The 8,344-nt window shown below is 40.6% G+C and overlaps 1 non-coding gene across 1 annotated transcript; it reads left to right on the top strand.

Moving 5' to 3' along the window:
• The first annotated feature begins 584 nt into the window (after positions 1–584).
• LOC115220064 lies at positions 585–689 on the top strand. Its single transcript, XR_003882450.1, has one exon. It is a non-coding gene; the product is annotated as a U6 spliceosomal RNA (small nuclear RNA).
• The last annotated feature ends 7,655 nt before the right edge of the window (positions 690–8,344 follow it).

Below are 8,344 nucleotides of genomic sequence, written 5' to 3'. Positions count from 1 at the left end.
TGCTCTTGCTCTTTAACTCTCAGCTTCGGCCTTTCTTTCACTTGTCTCTACTGTAAGCCAAGATAAAGAATTATCTGTTAGTCTCTCCCACAGTTCCTCAAATTGTCGCTGTCATTTTTTTCCCTTCGTCCAACGTCGAACAGTTACGAGGATACTGGACATTGGACGTTATTACTGGTCTTGGAATAAGCTGAAGGGGATATTTTATTTGTTCGCTTTATCACTTATTCGAAGATGAGCCTCCAATATGTATTTCACTACTGCCCACAAGGGGCTAAACACAGAAGGGACAAACGGATTATGTCGATTACATCGACCCCAGGGCGTAACTGGTACTTAATTTATCGACCCTGAAAGGATGAAAGGCAAAGTCGACCTCGGCGGAATTTGAACTCAGAACGTTAACAGCAGACGAAATACGGCTATGCATTTCGCCCGGCGTGCTAACGAGTCTACCAGCTCGCCGCCTCAATATGTCCGTAGCCCAACGACTGGACCAATCAAAAGAATACATAGATTCACTGCGATACAGTTTTTTTTTCCTAAACAGGCCTTCCTTCATTTAAAATTATTCCAAAGCAAATAATTTCTATAGAAAATCTGTTGAGATAACCTTAACGATACAGAGAAGATTAGCATGGCCTCTGCGCAAGGATGACACGCAAATTCGTGAAGCGTTCCATATTTTCATAGGCGTAAGAGTGGTTGTGTAGTAAGAAGTTTGCCTACCAACCACATGGTTCCGGGTTCAGTCCCACTGCGTGACACCTTGAACAAGTGTCTTCTACTATAGCCTCGGGTCGACCAAAGGCTTGTGAGTGGATTTGGTAGACGGAAACTGAAAGAAGCCCGTCGTATATATGTATATATATATATATGTGTGTGTATGTGTGGTGTGTGTGTGCGTGTGTGTCTCTGTTTGTCCCCCAACATCGCTTGACAACCGATGCTGATGTGTTTACGTCCCCGTAACTTAGCGGTTCGGGAAAAGAGACCGATAGAATAAGTACTAGGCTTACAAAAATAAATCCTGGGGTTGATTTGCTCGACTAAAAGTCGGTGCTCCAGCATGGCCACATTCAAATGACAAAAACAAGTAAAAGAGAGTGATTTAATAGCACTGCTAACACAGGAGTACACAGTATTGGCTTATAAAAACGTTTAATATACTTTGTAGAATAACGAAATACGGTGTCCTTGTAGGTCATTAATAAATCAAAGAACAAACAGAAGCCATTACTCCCAAATGAAACCTCGACAAATTTCTTCAGTCAACTATACCTGAATATATCTCAGTTAACAGCTCCCTTCTTTAAATGGGCCATATAGCACAAAACGTCTTTCGAAAATGGCTTAACACACATGGTCAGCGTTAATCTTTGGCCAAGGCTCCGATGAAACTATAAAGTGTTACTCAGGCATTCGTCTATGAGTCCACTGCATCTAATAGCCGAAACAGCTGTAAGCCAATGAAGTTCATAAGATAATCGTTGTCATATCTTTTTCTTATTAAATCCCGAGTTTATGTTTGTCACGTTTTGTATTCGTCCCATTCTTTGTGTAGCCCCTTGGGGGTAATAAAGAAATAGATGGTCTTGTGTCGAAATTTGAAACCAATATTCAGATGACTTCCAGTTCTCTGCTAACTTTAACCTTTATTCAACTTTAATCTTTATTCAACTTTAATCTTTATTCAACTTTAATCTTTATTTTCTTCAACATTGTTTATTGTTCATTAATACATGAAGCTGATCTTGAAATAAATGAAACATAAAATGTCAAATTTACCCCGAACACGCTGATAGATAGATAAAAAGATAGATAGGTGGATATATAGAAAGATAGATAGATAAATAGGGTGATATAAATATTTCTTTATTAACCTATAAAGGTTTTACATAGAGGGTACATTCAAGGTACAATCTTGCTTCTTACCTACTGTGTAAAAAACCGGATGGATTAACATATATTGTGAATGAGGGTTAAAAATATAAATAAAATAGGGTGATATAAAGATATGTGTGTGTGTGTACCGCCGAGGTCGACTTTGCCTTTCATCCTTTCGGGGTCGATAAATTAAGTACCAGTTACGCACTGGAATCGACGTAATCGACTTAATACCTTTGTCTGTCCTTGTTTGTCCCCTCTGCGTTTAGCCCCTTGTGGGTAGTAAAGAAATATATATATATAATATATAGATAGATAGATAGATAGATAGATAGATAGATAATAGATAGATAGATAGATAGATAGACAGAGAGATATATAGAAGTATATATATATATATATATATATAATATATATATATATATATATATATATATAATATATATATAATATATATATATTGGCCTGCTTGCTTGGCCAGCGGGGTGGCGTCATTTGAAGGCTAAAACAATGCGAAGCGCATTATGACCAGCGATGGTCGGTCATGGTGATCATGGTGGTTATATATATATATATATATATATATATATTGGCCTGCTTGCTTGGCCAGCGGGGTGGCGTCATTTGAAGGCTAAAACAATGCGAAGCGCATTATGACCAGCGATGGTCGGTCATGGTGATCATGGTGGTGATATATATATATATAATATATATATATATATATATGAATAGACAGATAACTCGATAGATAGATAGTGAGCGAGAAGGAGGGGAGAGAGTTTAGTTAGAGCGACGGAAGAGCTAAACTATTGAAGAAGCCACCTAATGGATATGGAGAGAAGAGAGTTGTTTGACGTGACAGAGAAAGAAAGAAGAGGAGGAATCAAACGAGAATGAAGAGAAAGCAAGAAGAGGAATTATATAGTAAATGCGTGCTTGAGAGCTATTACTAGCAATAACGGGTGGGGACCGGGTGCTTGCGGGTGGTGGTACGGGATATGCTAACAGTTACAATCGATTTGAACAGAATCGATCCTGCTAGTATATAATTAATAATATGACTTAATTGTTAAGTACCTTGTAATTACATGTATGTCAAGGCTGAATATTGGTCTTTTAACGATTAAAACGCTATTCAAATGAAGCATTAATGATGGTTTCTGGTTAAGGTAGAAGGCTAACGAATATGAAGGGAGAGAGATGGTGGATGAGGTCGACGACCCCCGCTAGCTGTTCTAGATTGCTATTCTAATTGATCGACACCACCTGGAAGAATGAAAAAAAAAAGACAAAGGTGATCTCGGTAGAATTTGAACGTGGTAAGTAGCTTGTTTACCAACCACATGGTTCCGGGTTCAACCCCACTGCGTGGCAACTTGGGCAAGTGTCTTCTACTATAGCCTCGGGCTGACCAAAGCCTTGTGAGTGGATTTGGTAGAAGGAAACTGAAAGAAGCCTGTCGTATATATGTATATATATGCGTGTGTGTGTGTGTGTTTGTGTTTGTCCCCCTAGCATTGCTTGACAACCGATGCTGGTGTGTTTATGTCCCCGTTACTTAGCGGTTCGGCAAAAGAGACCGATGGAATAAGTACTGGGCTTACAAAAGAATAAGTCCCGGGGGTCGAGTTGCTCGATTAAAGGCGGTGCTCCAGCATGGCCGCAGTCAAATGACTGAAACAAGTAAAAGAGTAAAAGAGATACAACATAAAGATCATGAACGAATTTCCGCAAATTAGTTTTTTTTTTTTTTGTTCGACGCTCTATCGATTCGGCTAACCATAAGAAGGTTTGTAATTTCGATAGGAGCGAGTTTGGTGGATGAGGTCGACCCCGCTACCAATTCTAGGTTGATATTTTAATTGATCGGCACCACCTGGAGGAATGAAAAAAAGACAAAGTCGGTCTTAGGAGAATTTGAACGTTCAACGCAAAGATCAGGAACAAATTCTCGCAAAATAGTTTTCTTTGTTCGACGCTCTTTCGATTCGGCTAACCCTAAAAAGGCTAGCAATTCCAAGAGGGGCGAGTTGGTCGAACTTTTCCCCAGTTCTAGATTGCCATTTTAGTTGATCGACCCCACTGGAGGAATGAAAAAAGACAGTTTGAGCTCGGAAGAATTTGAACCTACAAGATAAAGATCAGGACCCCACTGGAGGAATGAAAAAAGACAGTTTGAGCTCGGAAGAATTTGAACCTACAAGATAAAGATCAGGACCCCACTGGAGGAATGAAAAAAGACAGTTTGAGCTCGGAAGAATTTGAACCTACAAGTTAAAGATCAGGACCCCACTGGAGGAATGAAAAAAGACAGTTTGAGCTCGGAAGAATTTGAACCTACAAGATAAAGATCAGGACCCCACTGGAGGAATGAAAAAAGACAGTTTGAGCTCGGAAGAATTTGAACCTACAAGTTAAAGATCAGGACCCCACTGGAGGAATGAAAAAAGACAGTTTGAGCTCGGAAGAATTTGAACCTACAAGATAAAGATCAGGAAGAAATTACTGTAGAATAATGTTTTTATTCAATGCTCTAAAAATTCGACCAACCTCAACCGCTCTATTAGGGAGTTACGTGATCGAGGTATTTGTTTTACATTCGATGCCTAAACACAGCCACATTGCATCAGAGTAATCTTTCATATTAAGCGCAGGTATCTAATTAAGACTGGATGGATGGAAGCACTCCGTCGGTTACGACGATGAGGGTTCCGGTTGATCCGAATCAACGGAACAGCCTGCTCGTGAAATTAACGTGTAAGTGGCTGAGCACTCCACAGACACGTGCACCCTTAACGTAGTTCTCGGGGATATTCAGCGTGTCACAGAGAGTGACAAGGCCGGCCCTTTGAAATACAGGTACAACAGAAACAGGAAGTAAGAGTGAGAGAAAGTTGTGGTGAAAGAGTACAGCAGGGATCACCACCATCCCCTGCCGGAGCCTCGTGGAGCTTTAGGTGTTTTCGCTCAATAAACACTCACAACGCCCGGTCTGGGAATCGAAACCGCGATCCTACGACCGCGAGTCCGCTGCCCTAACCACTGGGCCATTGCGCCTCCACTCTAATTAAGACTAGACTACCCGTGACCCGTTGGCTCACCAATAATTCAAGATACTGAAAAAACCTGAGTTTCCCAGCAATGGAGTTTCGAGGGGTTTTGTTTTCTTTTCCGGGTTATTTCGCATGCTTTCAACGAATGTGACATCGAAAGCACGCGTAAATGGCCTCCTTCCCCAGAAAAGGAAAGATTTGGTTTCTATTTCTTGCACACCCTGCTACCACGTAACGGGTATTTCGGGTCCTTTATTGCAAATAGCTGTTACGTAGTAGCAGGGTGTGCTAGAAATAGCAGCCAAATCTTTGGAAGTGAGATAAGTCGAATGCACTCGAAAGAAAAATCTTTCATACCGAGATTATAAACGGGTCTATTCCAAAATATTTTGCCCATCATAATGCGTCCAATGGAAAGTTTAGAGATTCATCCCCTCGGAGTATTTTCCCATGATGCACCGTTTTGGGTATTTATACACGCTCAACCCCGAATATCCCAATAACTACTGGTCCGACTTACGCGAAACTTGTTCTATTCCGTTCACAAAATCACTCATAAGGCATTGGTCGGTCCAAGGCTCTGAGACCCCTTCAGTCATGACTGACCATGAGATTGCACCTAGGAAGTTACCCTCCCAGGCACAAGTCCAGGCAAGGTTGTTTATGGAAGACCAACAGTCTTCCATGCATACCGTCCTCCTCCTCTCCACGCCACCAGTGTTATCCAAGGCCAATACAGCTTGGCACCTGTGACGTCGCAATTCATTTCTACAGCTGAGTGAACTGGAGGAACGTGAAATAAAGTGTCTTGCTCAAGAACACAACATGCAGCCTGGTCTGGGATTCGAACTCACAATCTCACGATCGTAAGCTCGTCGCTCTAACCACTGAGCCATGCGCCTTCACAAGCTAGGGCTAAAAAAAAGTAATACGAGCCCAAGGTAATGCACAACGGAACCGAACCTGAAACTACATCATTGCAAAGCGAGCTTGTTGACTACTGAAACATTTTTCCATTAACTTTCTTTTTGTTTTTCAACTTCGATTACTATCGACATAGTGTTGTACTCTCGATCGTAAGGTCGTTGTTTCGATTCCCGAAGCGGGCGGTGCCGTGTATTCTTGCACGGAATTCTTCCTGTGATATTCTTCCAGTTCATTCAGCTGCAAATGAGTTTCAATAATATCTGGGATAATATCTGGGAAGTTGAACCTGCGATGGATTAATCATTAAGTAAAATATGCACAAGTTAACGGCGGTGCATCAGCATGGCCGCAGCTCTGAGCTGAAACTAGAAAAAAAAAAGTTTAGGTCATCGATGGCATCACTGAAATGGTAAATGGTTTACGGCACAAAAGAAAATCACTTTAAACTTGCAAAAATAATATTTGAAATGGCTAATATGATCGTAACTATTACCTTTAAGTGTTCATGCTCTTATAATGACGATCTGATTAAAAAGTTTGCAATAATTTTCTTCTTTTTTTTTAAATTAGAAAACTTTCCAAATATAAATTAAGTGAAAGTATGCAAAGATAAACATTATTTTCCGTCTTACTTTTAGTTTTATTTCATTTTCAAAAATAAAAATTTATTTTCTGGTTTATTATTGTTTATATTTAGAATTACACACATATATTGGTGTACCAAAATCTTTTAAGTGCTCTGGGTCTCTATGGGTCTTAATCTGGCCCTGAATGAATGAAAGAACGAATGGATTGATGGATGGATAAGAAGCTGAAGCTTCTTGAATTGTAGCAGGAATTTCACATTTTGACTAATAAAAGATTAAGATATGTTATATAATTTAACTTACTATTTACGGGGGCACAATCTTCGAAGTATTCAGTGTCTTCATGGGTCTTAATCCGGCCTTGCTTATACGTCAGGGAAACCTGTTTAAACTCTGTCCTTATGAGTCCTAGAACTCATGGCACGCCTAAATCTAAGTTCATAGACTATCGGTCGGTCGCAACACGTGACAGCAGTAAAAGAAAGGGGAAACATCCGACACCTGGTAGACCTACGATCTGTCATTCACTCCAGAAGTTTCCTTCATTTTATTTAGTTAAATCCGCCAGCCACGGCAGGCTTGTAAGGTGAGGTCCGTCACCACTTCACCATATACCTTAAAATTTGAGGCAACAACAACCCTATCACCACCACGGCCACCTCTACCACTAGACAGCTTGAAGAAAGGAAAAACGATGGGCTTCCTTTCGGAGCGTCAGCCAAGCATCTCTTTCGAGAGCAACAAACTTCAAGCTTCGGTACATACTGTCATTTTACAGCATAGATTACGGATGCTGCAGTAGACCGTACGTTAAAGTAGTACCAAAAATGTTTTCTTCAAAATTTTGATGTACAGATTCACTTATACACGGACAAACACTGTATTTGTAGGTGTAGACTTGGTTATAGACTTGTGCTTGCGTTGAATGGCTAATGCTTTTAACAAATCCATTTTGTAACTATATACTTGTGTATATTTACAGATGTGTTAGTGTAGGACAAAATACAGTCAACGTATCTAATGAGTAGGGTCGGTTTTAAGCCAGTTTGACAGCTTTGTTCAAATTAGGTCCTACACCAAAAGAGGGCCCCGAGCCAAGAGAATATCACGCGTCAGGAGAGGGGCCCCGCGCCAAGAGAGAGCACCCCCCCACACACACACACATGCTCGACTTATAATAAAAACATTGCAATTTTCATACGAGCTTTCAATGTTTAGTACATCATTGTAGCTAATGGTGGAGCCTCAAGCCCTCGACGCTTTTCGGCTGGGACTGGCGTACTACACGAATCATAAAACATCAATCTTCAGCATTTATAAGAGAAGGGGGCCTCATTGACAAATTCTCCAATTGGGCCCCGCACTTCCTAGCAACGGCCCTGCTAGTGATTGGGCAAATAGTTTATTCATAAATAAACGGTGTATTTTGATTGATAAGACAATGCTATCAACATATCTATTTTGTAGCTTTTTAGCTATCACTCATTCCCTTCTGTCAATCAGTCGCTATCACTCATTTCTTTATTCAATCACTCCTTCCTTTCATTTAATCCCTGTCTCTCAATCCTTTATGTCAATCCAAATTTTTAATCACTCTTCGTTACTCATTCCTTCATTTCGCTTGATTCTTTCCATCCAATCACCTTAAACGCTTAATCGTTCATTCATCTGTTCACTAAAACTCATTCATTTCTTTCTTTAAATATTCTTTCATTCGTTTCAGTCATGGGCAAGCTGTGGCCCGCAAGATTTTTGAATGGCCCTTCATTCTTCATTAGTAGTGTGCCCCGCCTGATTGTAAGCCATGTCTTATGCGGCCTGCCTGATGGTAACCCATGTCTCATGCGGCCTGCCTGATGGTAACCCATGTCTCATGCGGCCTGCCTGATG

The sequence above is a fragment of the Octopus sinensis genome, linkage group LG15 (genome assembly GCF_006345805.1).
Source record: "Octopus sinensis linkage group LG15, ASM634580v1, whole genome shotgun sequence".
Classification (NCBI taxonomy): domain Eukaryota; kingdom Metazoa; phylum Mollusca; class Cephalopoda; order Octopoda; family Octopodidae; genus Octopus; species Octopus sinensis.
This window is presented reverse-complemented; position numbering and strand designations above follow the sequence as displayed.